This window comes from Chiroxiphia lanceolata, chromosome 1 (assembly GCF_009829145.1).
Source record: "Chiroxiphia lanceolata isolate bChiLan1 chromosome 1, bChiLan1.pri, whole genome shotgun sequence".
In the NCBI taxonomy this organism is placed as follows: domain Eukaryota; kingdom Metazoa; phylum Chordata; class Aves; order Passeriformes; family Pipridae; genus Chiroxiphia; species Chiroxiphia lanceolata.
In genome coordinates, this window is record NC_045637.1 from 4,694,410 (window position 1) to 4,713,480 (window position 19,071).

A 19,071-nucleotide genomic window follows, 5' to 3' on the forward strand; every position below is an offset into this window, starting at 1 on the left:
ACTGAGCGAGGACAAGGGGTTAAACTTCGCCTCTTCCCGAGCGAATTAGCCAGATCCCGCCAGGATCCGCGCTGCCTCGGGGAAGCAAGGAAGGAGGGAGGGAGTGTGTGAGAGCAGAGCCATGAGGCGGGAGGGGGGACGGGACATCTCACCCTCCCTCGCTCCGGTCCCTGAGGGGCGGCACCGTGACCCCCCCGCGGCCATGTTGTGGGGGGGCAGCGGCGCATCCCATGGTGCAGCGCGCCGGGAGGGCGGGGAGACAGGGAAGGAGGGAGGGAGGGAAAGAGGGAGGGAGGCGGCACTGTTCGCGCAGACCCTCCGGAGCCTTCTCGTCCTGCTCCTCCTCCGCTGCTTCTCCTCCTGGCCGCGGCCCCGGAGGCGGCCGTGCCCGCAGCGCGGTGAGTGCGGGCGGCGGGGGCTGCCCGGGGAGGGGACGGGCGGAGCGGCCCCGGTTTTACATCGCGGGGAGGGGGCGCAGCGGGGGCAGCGGCGGCTCCTTCCTTGTCTCCCCCTCCACCCACCCGGGCTCGTGGAGCGGCGGCGGCGGCTTCGCAGGGAAGGGAAGGTTGTCCCCGGTGCCGCCCGTTCCCGTGTCCCCGGGGAGGGGCCGCCGCGGACACCGGGGCGCAGGGGGGTGGGCTGAGGGGTCTCCGGTCAGAGCCGCTTCCTTGCCCGGGAAGGGCAGGCTGGGAAGGGGATGGGAGAGGAGGAGGCTGCGGGGAGAGGTCAGTGGTGCCCCGCCTGCCCCGTCCCCCTCCCGGGGGGGATCCGGCCGCCCCCTCCGCCCTGCCCGCCCCGCATTCCCGGCCGGTCCCACCGGATGTGTCGGGAGGCGGCGAGGTGGAGCGGGACGGTCCGCAAAGTAAACAAAGGGAAAGGGAAGGGAGGAGGAGGAGGAGGTGTCCCCTCGCTGCCGGAGCCGGGCTGTGCCGGGCTTGCCCCTTCCCCTCCCCAGGCGGGCGCGTAAATCCGCGGCTGCCGCTCGGAGCCGGGGTGGGAGCGCAGGGGAAGTGGTTGAGGTTCCTTCTTTTGGGGGTTTGGGGGTTTTTTTTTAGATGTGTGGGGTTTTTGGGGGTTTAATTTTGGTTTGCTCTCTTACTGCTGTCGCTGGGACGGTGTGATCCGAAGGGAATCGGGGGCAGCGCTTTGGTCCCCAGCCCTTAACCCGGGCACAGCCTCCGGCATCTGGAGCGGGGAAGGGGAGCAAGTGCTCCCTCAGCGTGGATTTTGGGCGACTCGGTGGTGCCACACGAGTTGGGTCAGATGGAGGAGCCTTTGCACTTCTTGGAGAAATCTGATATTTTTTCTTTATCCGGTTGTAAACCTGATTTTTGGAGTACAGTGAGAACTGCACTCCTGCAGCTGTAACAGGGAATCGTTCTCCTCCAAATCCCCGCGACTAATTCTGAAGCATGTGCTGTACATTGCCAGTTCTCACATCCATTCTCTTCCCAGACCTCCTGTACTCAAATGATGCTTTTTTGGAACAAGGGAGAGTCTTTTCTGTTTGATTTCCCATTCTTTTTTTGTTGTTTGCTGGCTGAAGCGCTGTTCCCTGTATCGTTTCTGTGTTAGCTGGCTTGCAGTCAATCCTATTCCAGTGCTGAGTGTATCCTGCAGGCCCTGGCACTGGAGCAGCATCAGCCTGCAGCTCAGTTTTTGGCAATTTCATTGGGGTAAGATACTGTGCTGGAGTAAATGCACTGAATAAAAAGTTCACTTGAAAGGAGAAACACTTGGAGATTCATATTGAATTATTTAATGTAAATGTTAGCTTAAAAGTGAAATGGTATTGCACTGTCCCTTTAAAATGCACACTCCTTTGGCATTTGGTTGTTTGGTATATTTTTTTTTATTTCCACTGTATTAATTGGGAAAGTCCCATATTCTTCAAAGCTAATCTTCCTTTATCATCTCTGGTTCTGTTAAACCTGGGTAAGGTCAAGAGCACAACTGGATTGGGGCCAGAAATATTAGAATTTATATTGTTTATTATCTCACTGATGTTGTCCAAAATTCCACCACTTCCTTTTTCCACTTTTTTGTTACCCCCTGAAATCAGGTTGTTATCCTACCTCCAATCTTTGTTGGAACACCTTTGCCTATGTGGTGTGATTTGGGATGGGGACCACAGCCCTTGGAGTTCTTAAATCAAGTTTTGTGGATGAGATTCTGTACAGAATGTGTGTGTGTACCTTTGAAATTGCCCCATGAAGTAAATTTAATGGATCTAAAATCAGGTGTCCTGTTAACAGAACAAACAAAAAAAAACCCAAAGAAGGAGCGGACTGTAAACTGGACTGTAAACTCTACAGGCAATTCAACAAGGGAAAAAAAGTCCTGAAATTAATTTGTCTTTTGCGCTGTTCTGTCTTAAATGCAGTTTTTGTAGAACATGGCTGGGATTGATGTTTGTGTTGGTTGACCTTTTATTTTTCAGGAAGGTTAAAATGTACACATGAAAGGAAAATGACACAGTGCTTATTTGTCAAAAGCTCTAAGCTTTATTTGGCCTCAGCCTTGGGTATTATTAAAGGTACTAAGTATATGTAGTGACACAGCAATCAACTAGTAGTGTATTGGAATACTTCATCCAGAAAGGAGTATTCTTAGAGTAGCACTCTTGTGTCTTGAATGTGTAATTTGTTGAAATAGCGTTAAAAATGGTTCCACTTCTGGGTATCTGGTGATGTGACTTTGCTCCAAAATATGTTACGTGTTGTGGAAAGGGCTTATTTTTGCTAATACAATGGTTTACCATGTGCTGACTAATGAATGGGGGATCTTGGTTTTGTGAGCTCCACCGAGCTAATATTTTGGGGGATGATAGGAGAGAAAAGCAGGAGTGCTTTTTAGAGATTAAGTAGTAAAAGAGGTGGCTTTGGTGGTTCGAGAGATTGTCTTCTGTTTTTGAATGCATCTATAAATGTGGTAGGGTTTTTTTTCAGTAAGAATGTAACTCAAGAATCAATAAGTTTTATTTCTTGCCATTTGTATAACAAAATCATCATATTTTTCTTCCCCTGGTAGGCATTACTGTGTGTAGCAGTATGTTCTTTATTTTGATACAACAGTCATAGTAACAATACAGGCTATTCTCATTCATTTTATACCTTTTGGGATTTATGGAAAAGTTCTTTTCACTGTGAGAGAGAGAACTTTCTGTCTTCTCAAAGTGCAGTTTTGAAGAATGCTGGTAACTATTAATAAGTTGTAATTTTGCTGTTAAATCTATATAAAACCATACAAGACATGAATAGTCTTGCATATTTTTTTGTCTTAAATTGAACATTTGTACCTTTACTCTGTTGCAGATTATTGCAAAAAATGTATTTTCACATTCCGGATAAATTTCAGTAAATGGGCTGAAGGTAATTAAAAATTACACTCTTGTGCTGGAATTCATCTTCTGTATCTGTTTCCTTGTGTTACAGCTGCCACTCTGGGATGGTAGCAGTGAAAACATGGGATTTATTTACTTCTTACCAGAAAGCTTCTGAGTCCTCGTTTGGGAGAGCTGTCAGTGAAGTTTGACTGACATTTGGCTCCATCAGATGCGGTTTTCAGACTAAATGTGTGTTTCCTCTTATCTTGTGTTAGTGCAGTTCTGAAGTTTCAAGTACCATTGAAAACATGGACATACTGACTTAATTTCTTGGGAAGGTTTTAATTAGAGGTCAGGATTTTAAAAACTGCAACAAACAAACCCTTACTGTGTGACTTTGAGCTCTTGTATTGAATAAGAGCAGAAATGGTACAGGAACACTCTTAAAAATCAGTTTTGAATGCATTTATTTAGCACCTGAGCTAAAGTGATTCTTGACTCCTTGAATAGTAACTTCTGCAGAATAGTTATGTGTTAAAAGCTGTCTTTTTTATTCTAAATGAAAAAAAGCCCCCAGAACTGAATGCAGATTAATGCAAGATTAGAGTTTGTAAATTGTTAGGAATTTCAAGTGAGTCTCTTGGTTTGTATATAGCTGCCAGTTAGGAGCCTTGGAAATCCAGTGTGTTCTACCACAGTATTCCATGAGTGTGGTTTATTGTGTGTGTTACAAAAACATGAAGCTGAAAGAAAGGGAAATCAAGTGGAAAACCTGATATCCGGGTAACTCTCTGGTTTTAAATAGGTTTTTCTGGTGTAGGAGAGGAAGAACTTCTGTGGAGATGATCAAGTAGATCTTTCTGAAAGCTCTCGTTACTCATGTCCTGCTCTCCATCTTGAGGCAATGGTTAATGGCTAATCAGAAAAGCTGTTGAAGAAAGTGGCTATTTCAGGGCTGAACGGCTTTAAAACCTGCAGATTTGGGGTTGTAGGCTTGAATTTTTATTTTCCCTATCCCATTTCTTTGTAACTTGTGTTCTATCCACTTGTAGGCTTCCTAAGATAGGTGTTTGCTGTTTGTTCAGCATTAAGTGTTCCTGGTACTGGGATGCAAGTCTTGTATTTGGGCAGACTTCTGAGTGTTAGGTCTTTTATTTAAAAAAAAAACCCAAATCACAAAAATAATCAAACAACCAAAAGCACAAAAAACTCCAGCTGGCTTGATCTGATTTTTCTGGATTTGTATTTAAAGCAGACACAGAGAGACAGCTGTGATTACCCAGGTGTGTGGGAGCTTTCCAAACATCCCCTTGCAAATTTTAGCAGTTCATACACCTTTCAGCATGTCAGAGGTGGCAGGAGAACCACAGAAACTGATGCTCTCTGGCTCTGAAGGTGCCGGGTGAAATGTGGAGATAAAGATCAGTGGTCGTGTCAGTGGTTTGTCAGGATGAAACTGGAGAATAGTTTCTGAAATCTGATTTAAAAGGTTTGAATGCAACTTCTGTCAAGTGAAAATCAGAGTGGAAGAAGTAAATAACAAATGCTGAAGACAACAGGCTTTGTTAGAGAACATCTGACTCACTTGCATTAATGTGAATTTTGGGTGCATTTAAATTTTCTTCAGCTCTGCAGCAGTCCATGGCTGAGCTGGTAAAACTCTCCTGGAGTGGATTTCCTTTGTCCCCTATAACTTCAAGACTTTTTTTCCCTGCCTTCTCTCTCTCTCTGCATTGTTCCTCTGCCCTTTTTGTCGTGTTCAGTGCAGAAGGGGCATAAGGAAGAGGTTTAAGTAGCCTTTGTTAGCTTCCTGTTGCTTCCCTCTGGGAAGGGGACCTGACAAACGCTCAACTCAGTTTCTTTTTTGCTGCAGGGTTCCAACTTGATAGAATGTAATATAGGCCAGTTTAGAGTTAATCCTTAAGATTAATCTTGACCCTTTCCCTGCCCACGGAACTGTAATTTAACTCGTTTAGAGACCCTGGACTAATTTCCTTCCTTTTGCCCAAAAATGTATAAACAAAATGTGGGCATCAGTGTCCTGGAGACAGCAGTGACACATGACATGTTCTGTGCCAGTGCTGTCGTTCCAGGTACACTGAACAATAAATCTGGAAGCATTTAGCCAGTGTGAGTGTCAGGAGTCCTTGCATGAGGCACTTGTTGCCTTTGCAGAGGTAGAAGTGACTGAGGCTGTTCCCAGAGCTGGGGCAGTGAGAAGGAGGTCAGAGGGCTCTGCTGACTCTGAGCTGCTCCTGCTTCCTGCTGCCAACCCAGGGCCTTGCATTGTTTATCCACACATGAAAATGTGCAATTCCTGCTTTTGTTTTATTTTGATTTGGGGGAGGGCAGAGGGAGCAAACCATCTGAGCCTCTAAAGTGTTTTTGGAAGGCAGAGATAATTTTTCCTTTAGTCCCACTGAAGTTCCTGGGAAGGATTCGAAGCAGCAGATGATTTTTTTTTTTTCTTAATAAGGGAAGGAAGAGCTGCTGGTCTTCCCTGTTTTCTTGCTGCAAATAATGAGGTTGCAGGGGTGTACCAGAAGTCTAGTTTAGGAGCAGCTCAGAATGAGTTAAATGATACATTTTGCAGCTGTGAATGCAGGTACCTACTTCTTTTCCCAGGCCTTTAACACTGCATGGAGTGTTTACTGATACAGTCCATGGGATGTACAGTAGCCAGAAAGGTTTCTGCTCCATCAGCATTTGATAAATAATTTCCTAGCAGTGCCTTCAACATTACTGCTATTGAAGGTACTAGTGAGAGACTTATAAATCCCAATGTCTGAATTACACCCAGTGGTGGAGATTTACATCAATCAATACCTGTTTCATCCTGTCTTTTGTAGGTTTTATGTTCAGTGTGAATGCTGAGGCAAGTTTGTTCTCAGTAATACTCTGTAGCTTTGAGATTGAGAAATTCTGTGATCTTCAAAAGAGAATTTCCTCTTACTGATTTTAGGCAATCTCTTAAATTCTTTTTCTATGAAAGACAGCATGAAAACATAAAATCTACCACCATTTTCTTATTTGCACATAGGTATCTCTTCTTGATTTCCATTTTTTTGAACTAAGCAGTTCTAATCTTCCTGTCCTTTGAGGGGAAAATTGTCTGTGTTCTGGTTTAGAATATTGGAATTTTTATTGCTCACTTTTTTCAAGTAAAGGTTAATACAGAAAGAAGAAAAATAAAGTTAGTGTTTAAAAGAGTACAGTTCCTTTTTATTTTTGGTTAACCAACCAAGTTGTTTACCAGGTTTTTTCCCCCTGCTGTTTCTAATACACTTTTCAAGCAGAAATTCCTTTTGCTGGTGGCTGAATGCTCTTGTGATTCTTTTATGCCTGTGTGTACCTCAGGTTTTAGCAGCCTCCTCCTTTATCCTCTTTGGTGCTTTACTGATGCTTTTCTGTAGTGGAAGCTGTTTAAAAGCAGAGGTCCACAATGGATTTTACAGTCTAGACAGTAGCACACAAAAGTAACGTATAACAGGTACCTTCCAACAGCTTTTGGAACTAACTTTGTGTGAAGAGATGAGCTTCACACTTTAATCTTCTATTAGTCCTTACCTCCCTTTCTTCCTCTTTTCCCCCTGCAAGTTCCAGGACTTGATGGAGGTATTCTTGTATTTTTGCCACTGCCCAGGACCTTTCATGCCTGATAGCACTGGTTCTGTCAACCAGTGGTGCAGAGAGATGGGAAACACTGATACAACCACAATATCGGAAGTTGAGACAAGAATTTTGTTTCTATTTCTTCTGTGGCTTCTCCTTTTCCTTTTGATGGCAGAACTAATTCAGCTGCTGTGCAGGTTTTTATTCCCCTTTAAAATAAGGACAGTGAACCCTGGCACAGAAACACATGTCAGTTCTGAAGTGCTTTCTGGGAAGGGGTTTCAAGTGCCCATCACAGGGAGAAGTAGAACCCATGATGTTGGATCTGAGTTGTTAATTTAAGGTGCCATCTCACTGCTTGGAATGAACCTTGGCATGGCCACTGCAGTTAATCCACATGGTCATTGTGCTCATGATGCCTCACTCAGAACTGCATTTGCTAAATAAAAGGCATTTTATTTTACAGGTAGGGAAGGAAAAAAGGCTGATTGATAACACGTACAGAAAAATGTAAGTCCCGGGTAATAAACCACAAGTTGGAGGGTTTTAATCGCTTAAATTCCATTCTTAATGGTAGTGAACACTATTTAATATTGTTACATTTTTAACTCGTTTTCCGCTGCCAACCCTCACAAGCTGCCGACATGTGCTGGTCTCTCACTCTCAGTGAAGCTCTTTGCGAATGTTACAAATTACACTTTCACTTCTTACTCTGATGTTAACAGCTCCATTATGGGAACGCTGTTAATTAATGGCTAAAGAAGTAATTCTGAATTTTTATCAGCTCTCATTTTCTATTCCAGGCTTAAGCACTGTATCCTAGAGGCTTCTAGATTTCAATTGGTTTATTAATTATCTTGTCATTTCCACTTCAGTTTGTATAAATCACAAAGCTGGCTGTTTTCTGTACTTGTTCAGCTCTGCAGCCTCTGTTCCTACTGTTTAGTGCGTTTTGAATTTTGTTGTTCAAATGTCTGCTCAAAACATGCCTTTGAAGTTGTACAAGAGCTGAGTAGACTGGAGTGTGCAGGTTATTCATTGATGGGTGCTCAGTTAACCTTGTTCTACTGGTGCAGAAAAAGAAGTACTCTGCTGTAGTGTAGCAAGGGGGTAAATACTTTAGGTAGTTGTTCTGCTGAATTCAGTACTGGTAGGATTTAGTAAGAATTCTGTGAGTTTGGGGCACCGGCCACTGAGGAAGGGTTTTCCTCTTTTGGATGCTTTTAGTAGCAGAAGATGCCTGAGAATATGACACCCAAGAATTGAACAAATTAAGATGTTAACTTCTTATCTCTTTGTAGTCTTTAAGTTATTCACATGCATTAGGCTACTACAAGGATGAAGAAGATAAAGGATTAAGGGGACTAAAATGAGAATTAGTTGATTTAAATAATAGGACTGAAGACTTGGGTTACTTTACTTAGGGAGCAAGACCTCTAATAACAAACAATTGTAGATTAGAGAAGGGACTCGTCCCTGACAGTCTTTAAGAACAAATTGGACATCTGTCAGGAAGGGAATGCTGTTTATTCCTGCTGTTTATTCCTACGTTAGGAGGGGCAGCTTGACAAGGTGACCTCTGAAGTCCTATCCACTGATTTTAGTGATGTGAACAGGTAATGAATGTGGGGTTGTTATTTCCAGGTTGATGGTGATAATCAGGTGGTGGTTGACAGTATCCCCAGCAACCGAGAGTTTTCTCGGAGCTCGTGCAACCGCGTCCTATCTGTTATCTTGGCAGGTTTTGCCTGAGATTGTGCAGCTTTGATGGGAATTTTCTGTAGTCAAAGTAGCTTATTTTCCTTTTTGTGGAAGGTTGTAAAGGTCACGGAGAGAAGAACTTCTCTATACATGAAACTGTCATGTTCTTCAGTAGATGCAGATGTTACCTGGATGTGGCTTGGAAAACAGAATTATGAACTGGTTACTGATATTAGAACAATTAGTTGCCATTTTACCATATGCTTGCAAATTTCACAGCAGAAAACATGCAAAAATTGTAAACCGTGTAAGCAAGTTAATAAAGTGGCCTTAGGATGACTTTTCTCATTCTTTTTGGTAATTACCAAAGGAATAAGAATGACTACATATTATTAAATATTAGGAAACCGAGCTTTGTTTTTAGAATAATAGGAACTTCTGGTGACTCTATACTTTCTTTCTCTGACAGTCTTTAGCTCTTGAAGATGATAATTTGTATTTTGATGTTTTGGTGATTATGCTTCCTCTTAATCATAACTCAAATTAATCTGTTTTAAAGTAAGTCAGACTTAAGGTTTGTTTCTTGGCATTTTGTCACGGAAGGAGTAAGTCACTACTGAGATTGGGAAACAGAGTTAAGTAATCTTTAGTGGAAATGTGTATGGAGACAAAATGTGGTAATCATGGCTGGCTGTACCTGGTCCAGCTGCTGCTGGCAACCAGTACCAGTGAAGCAGCCTGCATTTGAGATGATCCTTATGAAAGAGTAAATGGATGGAGCTGATAGCTTTTTAATTACTATGGTAAAAAAAAAATTAGGGGTAGAAGCTGCTGAAACTAACAGTGCTGCATCGGAGTTTTCAAAGAGCCTTTAAGCTAAAAGGTAAAGCTAAGAATCTGTGCAATGTGTATGAACTTCTGTAAGCTGTTTGCTGTGGTCTGGGGAACTAAACATCATTTAAGAAAACGCCTATGTGGTGTGGAGGCAAAGGGAAGCCTCTTTGTTGTAATTTGTGTTAAAGTCTCTTTAATCAGTTATAAAAACACCTAATCAGACTGGATATTAACTCTTCATTATCGGGATAATAATTTCAGATTTACATGGACTTCTTGTTTAGTCCTTTGTAAATTGTGGGATTTTGACTGGTGACAGGGGTGGATCTCCTTCAGGGAGGAGGATTTCAGTGTTATTGCATTCCTTAGTGCTTATGTTCAGAAATTGTTTTAGACATATTAATTAATCAGTGGTTATCAGGAAAAATCAATCCATTTCCATAAGTGAATAATATTCTTTTTATTTTGCCCTTGTATTTTGATGATACAGTTTAAGGATTAAAGTTTATAGGAGAAACAGGGGGGAAAAAAGTATATGGCATGTGTGGAATTATTCTGGCATGGTCTCTTCTTGAACACTTTGTGAATGTTAGATTAAGTTTAGTACCTGTATGTCTTGGGTTGTGGATGGAAACAAAAATATCAGTCAGAACCTCTGTAAAACTTAGTCAAAGAATGAAGTCAAAAGAAGGAGTGGGATATAACATGGAATACACCTCTGTTCCATTTCCTGCCTCGAGTTCGTGTCAGTGTTTCATTTATATAAGAAACTGAGCTTTAGGATTCTGGATTTTATTCTTTTGTTGATGGAAATTTGTTAGCTATGTGAATTTATTAAACAACTAGGTGAATTTCCTCCGAAGATTAGGCCCCTTTGGAAGAAGATGGTGTGCAGCACAGATGAGTAATTGCGGGTTTAAGTGAAGCAGAAGTTTAGTTGTGTCACAGGCTACAAACCCCTGCTTATTCAGCCTCAGCAGAAGGGGGGAGTTCCTTTGTGTGACGGCAGAACTGCTCCTCTCACGCTGTTCCAGGGCTTTCAACAGCCAGTTTTATGCCTTTCTCTCCTTTCATCAGAGGAGGAGAGGGAATTCTTCAAGACAGGAGTGTGAATCGTTGGCTTCATTTTACAACTGAATCAGCTTTTTCTTCTCTTACAGGCAAACAAAACCTTTAAACTGTTCCACAGTTTAGCACTCTGAAGAGAGTGTTAAGCAGAGCTTCCCTTCCTAGGAAACAAATTTTGGAGTTCTATAACATATTTATCTGTGTGGCTTTTTGGATGTGAATGAAGATTGCATTGAAGTTCTTTCTTTCAAAAGCCTTTGTTACCTCTGTTGAAATAGATACTGAACCCCAGTATTCTCAAGTGGGAGCAGGAACACTGGTCATATTATACCGAGGAAGAGATCAGAGAGTGCAAGTACAGAAAGGGTGAGGGCTGCAGCAAGTTGTGAAAATAAATGTACATAAAGCACATTTCCTTTATTACCTTACTCTTGAAGTTGTTAGAAGGAGTAAAACAAGGCAGGACCTTGTGGGTTGCTGAGTCCAGCTCAGTTTTGGAAAGACGAGATGAAAGCGGTGAGTTTGAGAAAGGATTTGGAGCACAGTCAAAGTGAAGTGGGGAGGGGGAGAGCAGTGCCCATGTGCATATAATGTGAGTACTTAATGCACAGCTGTTGCTTGAAATATGATAGTTTTTTGGACTGAGTCTGTGTTACAGCAGTTTTAAGTGTTATGTGAAACTTGTGTTCTGCCCTGTTAAACCCGTGTCTTTATAGCAGATTTTGTGTGATGGGTTTTATGAATAGGAGGTGATAGTAAGTATGGACTCTTTTTTTTTTTTTGTCTTTGTGTGTTTTTAGTATGATACCTTAGAACTGATACTTTAGAATTGATATCTTACTGAAGTTTGACTTTCTTTCTCCAGTTAAATTACAACTATCTGATTAAAAGATTCTGCAGAACTACTGGTGGTGCCGCTGATGGTGGCCATATGGGTGTGATTTGGGGTGACATGCTTAGGATCTGTGTTTGGGTCCAGTGAGTCTGTACCAAATTCTGCTTTATGGACCTTGTTCTTCTGGTGTCCAGGCCACTAAGCAATGTTAAGATGAAGTCAGTAATTGTGTACCAGTTATCCTGAAACAAGATTATCAAATCTTCACAGCATTGTGTCCATGCAAACCATGCTTTTGAGTTAGTCTAGAATTCAGTGGCAGTTCTGGGGCTTTTCCTGCAGGCCAGAGGTCCTTTGGTAATAGATGGTACCCAGGGCTGTGGTGTATTATTCTTTGGCATAGGTGTGTTTTTGGTACTGCTGCTGAAAGTGCTCCAGACAGGTCTGTTGCCCTTGTTGCTTGAGATGTAGAGGAGCTGTGTATGTACGTGGAATCATAGAATATCTCAAGTTGGAAGGGCCCTATAAGGATCATTGAGTCCAACTAGAGCTTGGTACCATGACCATTTTCCTGGGGAGCCTGTTCCAGTGACTGACCACCCTCTCTGTGAAGAACTTTTTCCTAATGTCCAGTCTGAACTCGCCCTAATGCTGCTTCTTCCCGTTTCCTTGTGTCTGAAATATATATGTTCATCCAGACTGCATTTTCTCAAAAGAGCTATGGGATGCTTCACTTACTATCTTCTTAAAAAATTAAAGCTTAGATCTTTTCTGCCTCTTAAAAAGAGGTGACTGGAGAATAATTCCCAATGACCAGTGTACAATTCCCTAATACAGATTTAAGTTCATGGTTGCTCCGTGACTGCCAAAGTTCACTGGATTCAGTTGTTTGTGCACAGCTAACAGGAATAATAACTGCAGATAACTTAGTTATAATTATCTCATCTCTGCTAAAGAAAATATTACTTGTCCAGCAGTTGTTTCTGTTCTTTCCCTGCTCTGGCAGAGCTCTTGAAGTCTTTCCTGTCTACTGTGATCTTTGTGAAGTTTTCCTGTGACTTACTGTGGTGCCAAAGGGGCATCATTAGAGACCAGGATAAAAAGGATAAAATAAGGATAAAAAGGATGCATTGCATAAAATTCTTTATTTGCTTTGTTGCTGCAAATCAGAATTAGGAGAGGGAAGTGAAACAAATAATGTTGGTCTTTAGTAATCCCGTCCTTAGCTTTATAAGGTTTGAGGTGTAAGAATTTACATTGAATTCTTTGTAAGAATTTCTGTGTTGAAACGGGGAGGAGGATTTGGAAGGAGAGGAATTTGTGAAGACTAAATTAATGTAGTGATGAGAAAAGAGTGAAGGGGACAAATTTTCTTGAAGAGCATGACTGAGGAGCTTTAATGGTAGCTGAAAAAAACCATAAGAAAGCTGAGGAATGAGCTCCATGCCTAGAAGATATTTTAAGATTTTTACTCTCGGATAGTAGACATTAGGTTATGGCTCAGTGGTGTGCTTGGTGAAGGCGGCAAACTGGAGAGGGAATAGAATGATACTGGAGGACAAAACTTAGAATTTCAGGCATTTAGATCTCCAGATAAGATGCTTTATCTTTTAACTGAAATACAACTAGGACAAGATAAGGAAACAAATCAAACTGCATCAAACAGGTATTTAGAGCCAGTTTCAAATGGAATAGTTTTTTAAAAAAAAATATATTAGATTTAACGTCTAAATATTGTGACCTTACTGAAAACCTTTCCCATGTGGAGAAAGGTAGAGAAATTACAAAAGCTATGAAAAATCCTCCCCCTCCCCGAGCAGATGTATTTGATTTTTTTACTTTAAAAAAAAATTGTAATATATAGAGATTTTTTTTTTTTTACAAAAAGTTGAAATAAGCACAATACTTTAATCCAAACCATTTTTTACATTTACTCTCCTTTTGACCACTTTACAAGCTCTCAGCTTTTATCCCCATTAGAATGAAACTAATTGGTTTTTTTTTTTTAAGAAGTGTTGCAACTGGTCGAACTTGAGTCTAGCATGGGAGAGTTCTTGTCACCACTTGCTTCCTAAGTAACTGATAAATGAAAGAAATCAGTAAGTAACCTGTGAAAACAAATATTGGGAAGGTGTACCTGGAAATGGCTGTTGGTGTAAAGGAGATGAAATGATCCTGTGTTTGGATCATCTCTGTGTTATTCTCTAATGAGCAAACGAGAGGCCCTTTATCTGTCCTCTGGGGTTGCCATCCAACATCAAATCAAATCACAGTGCCATGCATTTGTACACTGAATTTTACACACATGGATGGTTCTATTGAAAATCAGTGGGATAACTTGTGTGGAAAATTTAACATGCCTGTAAGTGTTTGCATTATTGATGCCTCAGCAATTAAAATAATATTTTTCTATTATTTGTGCTTGGTACATTTTTGATGTTGTGTATAAGTCCACTGGTGTCACACACACAATTATTTTAACAAATGTTTTAAGGGTGCTAATGACGTGACTTCCCAGAGCAGGGAAAGATCATTACTATTGGCCTTGGAAATGAAAAGTTGCTTTTGCCTTATCAGAAAACATCTTTAGTTAAATCAAAAACTGCACGGGTTTCTCAGTCCGAGAAACAGTCTCATGAGCAATTTCCCTTTCCATAAAGGACTTGTCATGATATCATCCCCATTGTGTTAATCCTTGGTGTTTTTACAAATTGTCCCAAATCATGACTAATTCCATAAAAACATTCAGAGCAGACGTGATTCTGGGGAAAGCTGTCGTTTTGCACTCAGTCTGGCAGAGAGGATGGGACAGCAGTCTGAACTGGCAGATTCTGTGTTAACTATAAAATCAGTATTTTGAGGCAGTGCCATTCATCTTGTGTACCACCATAAAAGCAAGTAATATTTTTCCCAAGGGTATGGATGTGTGTTTCAGGTGAGTGTCTGTGACTCTTTTTTTTTTTTTTTTTGCTTTCATGTACAAATTCAAGGTTTTTGGCTTTCTTTTTTTTTTTTTTCAGTTTATTATAGCTTAGATGAACTCTTAAAAGAAACCCTGCAGAGATTATTTTAACTTTTTGTTTCGCTTTATCTCATCAGATTCTCTTGTGGAAATCTTTTGGTGGCCTTTGTGTGTGGGGAAAAATTAAGTAGTTAAAGTGAATAAAGGTTCAGAAACAGTTCTTAGAACTCTGGTTTTAAGTGCATAATACGTAAGCTTGGGCTTTCTCTTGGTGCTGCCTTTGTCCCTATAGTATATATTTGTTTGAAAGGCAAAAGAATAAAAACAACTAGCAAGGTAGCAAACCCAACTCTGGATTATTTGGTTCTGGATTCTTTCAGATCAATTGTTTTCTTTAAGGCACAAAATCACAACTTTCTGGAGGGTGTATTACGTATGTGTTGAGCAATATCTGTGTATATTTGTTATTTCATCTGAAAACTGGCTTGGCTGCCCTGTGATGCACATGCCCTGAGGAAATAAATGCTTTTCACTAGTTCCTCCCACACATTTTTTTATTTTCCAGGGAAGCACTTTCTAATTCTAGATCTGGATGCTGCTAATGTTCTGAATCAGTCATCAGGGTTTTCAATGCTTGCTCAATTGTTGTTGCCATTAAGTGTATGTTAACCATATTAAAGGTTCACTTCAGAATCCTTCTTTAAACCTTCTCCTTCTTCAAAACAACAAATCCATATAATTTATGAAATTTTTAGTTTGCTTTCATGCAAACATGAAAGCAGATTTCAGGTAACTTGCTTTTTAAGATGTCTGGTTTGAGTTCAAATGTTAGTCCTTGGCTTCTATGAACTTTTGTGTTTGGTTTTATGGGGCTTATTTGTTTGTTTGTTTTTACCTAAGGATTTTCAGCTAAATAATCTGCCCTTGTAAAGTAAGGTGTGTACTGCAGCTTGTTCCTTAGGAAGGTTATCTTGTCTTCATAACAAGAATATCAGTTATTTGGATATCAGTTTCTTGGATATTTGACTACTTTGACATTATTTAAGAAAATATCCTAATGAATTCTAAATGTTTATTTCAGATTTCATGTTTCATCCTGTACTGAACACCTGCTGCTGAGAGCTGGAAAGTCTACTTAGGGTATGTACAGCAACTAATGATTTCATTGTCTCACAGAGTTTTGCTCTGGGTAAAACAGGTTAAGCTGAGATTTTTTTGTTGTTGTTGTTCTTTCCTTGTTATTATTGTTGAAAATCCTGATTCTTAAACAATGGGTGTTATAACAGAATTTCTTGGTTTGTCTTTTCCCTGAGCCTCCTGGAACTGGCCTTTTCCTGGCAGGCTGTCCCTGGTCCTTCCCTCAGCCCCAGGCTACAGAGGTGGGCAGAGCTGTGCAGCAAGTCATTTACAGTGCAGGGGAGGAATTTGTGAGGTGTTTGCTCACCTACCAAAACCACTCAGCTGGAAATTATCTGACCAGTCCCACTTGCTACCTTTGAAGCAGAATGTTCATAATTATCTGATCTCATGTTCTGCTTTTCTGTAGCACGTAAAAAATTTGTCTTAAGCCACATCTTTGCTGTAGGGGCACTTGGCCTAATCTCAAGTAATCAGCTGTAAGCAGGAGCAAAAAAGTTATAGCCACAGTATTTTTTGTATGACAGGAATTTATTTCTGGTTTCCCTACCTTATTGATTGCTTTTGACACCCCCATTCTCCCAGGGGGAATGGTTATATTTGCAAACTTCAGTTTTGATCCTCACTGTAGTTGGTATTTCTGACTTCTGCTTTTGTTGCTGCTGATATATGTGGATGTTTGGAATATTCTTAGGTTTGAGTGTGGCTAGAATAACTTGTTGGATTTTTTTGTTTGTTTGTGGTTCAGTTTCCCCCCTTTCTACAGCTCTCCCTGTGGTTGGTGGTTTGGGAGCCTCTATTACATTATTTGTTTTCCTATTGCTGAGGCTTTGACAGGTAACAAAATCTGCTACTTCAAGTGCACTTTTGAATCTAACTTCTGGATGTGATTACCCTTATTTAAAACTTTGATATCACCTGTTTTAGTTTCATTAATGTTCTTGCCTGGAGTATAGTACACTTGAGAACAAAGATATGGTTGCTTGACTTTCAAGTGGACTAGGCCCCTAATGGGACTTCAGACTGTGATCTTGGATCCATATTTGCATCTTCAGGAATCAGCAGAGAGTCACTTAGTGTTTCCTGAGTATCTAAATTTGCAGGGGTAGATATCTTTATTCTTCAGTAGTTTACTTCAGGAGTGTTCTGGATGTAGTCAGCCTTTCTTAAACTTCAATTTTCAAGTTTATGGTGACTAATTGTTTCTCCTTTCCAATTTCTCTCTTTTCTGGTATGGGATGATGATTGTTTATATTATGCAATTAGTTTTTCCAAGAAATTCCATCTATTCTCACTACTCCAAAGAACAAGCTGAATGGTTTAAAAAAATCTTCCGTTTTGTCACATAAATTGGAAATAGCCCAAAGTATTTCAGTTGGAAGAAAAAGCTCCAGTACTGATATTTTTATCAATTAGGACTAAAATTTGTTGCCTTATGTCTCATATTAATTGACTTATGATTCGTATGGAAACCCAGACACTTTAAAAATATTTTCTGAACATGAAAAACTAATAACGTGGGAAATCTAGAAAATAAGGAAGGGGATGGTGGGAGCAGGACAGGCCCCTCTTCACTTTTTTTGTCCAAACCACTACAATCATATATAAAGGCCTCCAAATCAGACCTGTGATTTCAGGCCTTTTTTTCGTGCTTCCTTTAATTTTGTTTGACCTTTTAAAAGGAGCAGCTCTGACTGTTGTGATGTCATAAGCAAAAAAGCACACTTGTATGTTTTGTGAACTGTAGCCATTTGCTCTCTGGGATCTGTGGTTCCGAGTGAGTCATATCCTGGTCAAACCATGACAACCAAGTATTTATTAGTTTGTTAGGTAAATACCTTGCACTACCTGCCTAGATAAGACTTTATGGAAAACCAGCCCAGGGTTCACAACAAGGCTGTGAATTACAATGTAGAGTAAGAGGAAACAGTGAAAAATCTTAAATATAAATTGCAAGTACTTCTGACTTGTCAGGTTTACGTTAAATCTGTGAATTTTCTTCTGGCTGGGGATTTGGCAGGAGCAAGAGATTAGTGCTACTTACTCTTTGAAAGTGGTGTTGTATATGCAAATACTAGAATGACAGTTCCAGTGGAAATGACAGAAAAAGTGTACTGGATCTCCTGCTTATTCAGCTACTTTATAAACTGTTATTTTAAGCCTTGTATTTGTAGTGCAAAAATTCAAACTCCTACCTATGTCACGATAGTCTTTCCATTATGTAATCACATACTTTGTTCCACAGAACCACTACCTGTTTGGTCCCAAAATATCCTTGTCTATTCATGGCAGTGTTCAAGCCCTCCTCTTACAGGATGGATTTTTCCTGTTAAGTTTGCTGTGATAGTGGTGGCTTCACCCATTCATCTTATGGTATTATTAGTATTTGTATTGGTATTAGTGTTTGTATTGGATGGAGTCACAGAACTTGGGATGAAAGAGTTTAATTTTAGGTCCCTGCTTAGACATGCCTTTTTTTGTTGTAACACTTAAAATTCACACTCAAAGTGGAGCTCTCACTGATTTGAATAACACCTGGAATTACTTGGCAGATCTGTTTAACCCCCCAGGTGTCAAGACATGTCCATGAAAGAAGAGCTTGGTGATTGCAGGGAACTTGGTGACTCTGCTGGGGTCATCCAGAAACCCTGAATGCGTAGGTGACACTTAGTTGCTTCAGCTCATACAATGTTCTGTCTTCTTCCTGATGCTGGTATTTACTCTGATTACCTGGTCACCAGTGGGGTTCCCCAAGGCTGTGTTTGGGCCAGCCCTGTTTAATATCCTTATCAGTGATCTGGATGAGGGGTTTGAGGGCACTCCCAGCAAGTTTGCAGCTGTGACAGCAAGTTGGGTGGGAGTGTTGATCTGCTGGAGGGCAGGAAGGCTCTGCAGAACATCTGGACAGGCTGGATCAATGGGCCAAGGCCAAAAAAGGTTCAACAAGGCAGAGTGCTGGGTCCTGCCCTTGGGTCACAACATCCCCCTGCAGCACTCCAAGGTGGGGGCAGAGTGGCTGGAAAGCTGCCCACTGGGGAAGGACCTGGGGATGGTGGTTTACAGCAGCTGAACATGAGCCCAGGGGTGCCCAGGTGGGCAAGAAGGGCAATGGCACCTGGACTGTACCAGCAATAGTGGGGCAGCAGGACTCGGGGCAGGGATTGTCCCTCTGGGCTGGGCACTGGTGAGGCCACAGCTCAAATCCTGTGTCCAGTTCTGGGCCCCTCAGGACAAGAAAGACACTGAGCAGCTGGGGGAGCTCAGCCTGGAGAAAAGGAGCCTTTGTCTCCAGGAGGGACGGACCTTCTCACTCTCTACAACTCCCTGAAAGGAGGTGGTAGCCAGGTCGGGGTCAATCTCCCAGGTAACAAGTGACAGGACAAGAGGAAATGGCCTCAAGTTGCAGCAGGGGAGGTTTAGGTTGGATATGAGGAGCAGTTTCTTCACCAGAAAGGTGTTTATTGGAACAGTCTGCCCAGGTCAGTGGGGGAGTTGCTATCCCTGGAAGTCTTTAAAAGATGTGCAGATGTGGCACTTGAGGACATGGTTCAGTAGCGGCCTTGGCAGTGCTGGGTTGATGGTTGGACTCGATGGTCT

General features: G+C 41.4%; 1 protein-coding gene across 1 annotated transcript in view; it reads left to right on the top strand.

Annotated features, from left to right (window-relative positions):
• Window positions 1–256: 256 nt before the first annotated feature.
• PTK2 (protein tyrosine kinase 2) overlaps window positions 257–19,071 on the top strand; it is a 190,477-nt gene continuing 171,662 nt past the window's right edge. The window contains exons 1-2 of the mRNA XM_032676611.1: window positions 257–398; window positions 15,419–15,477. The gene's annotated coding sequence lies outside the window, so the exon portion shown is untranslated. The remainder of the gene's footprint in view (window positions 399–15,418; window positions 15,478–19,071) is intronic.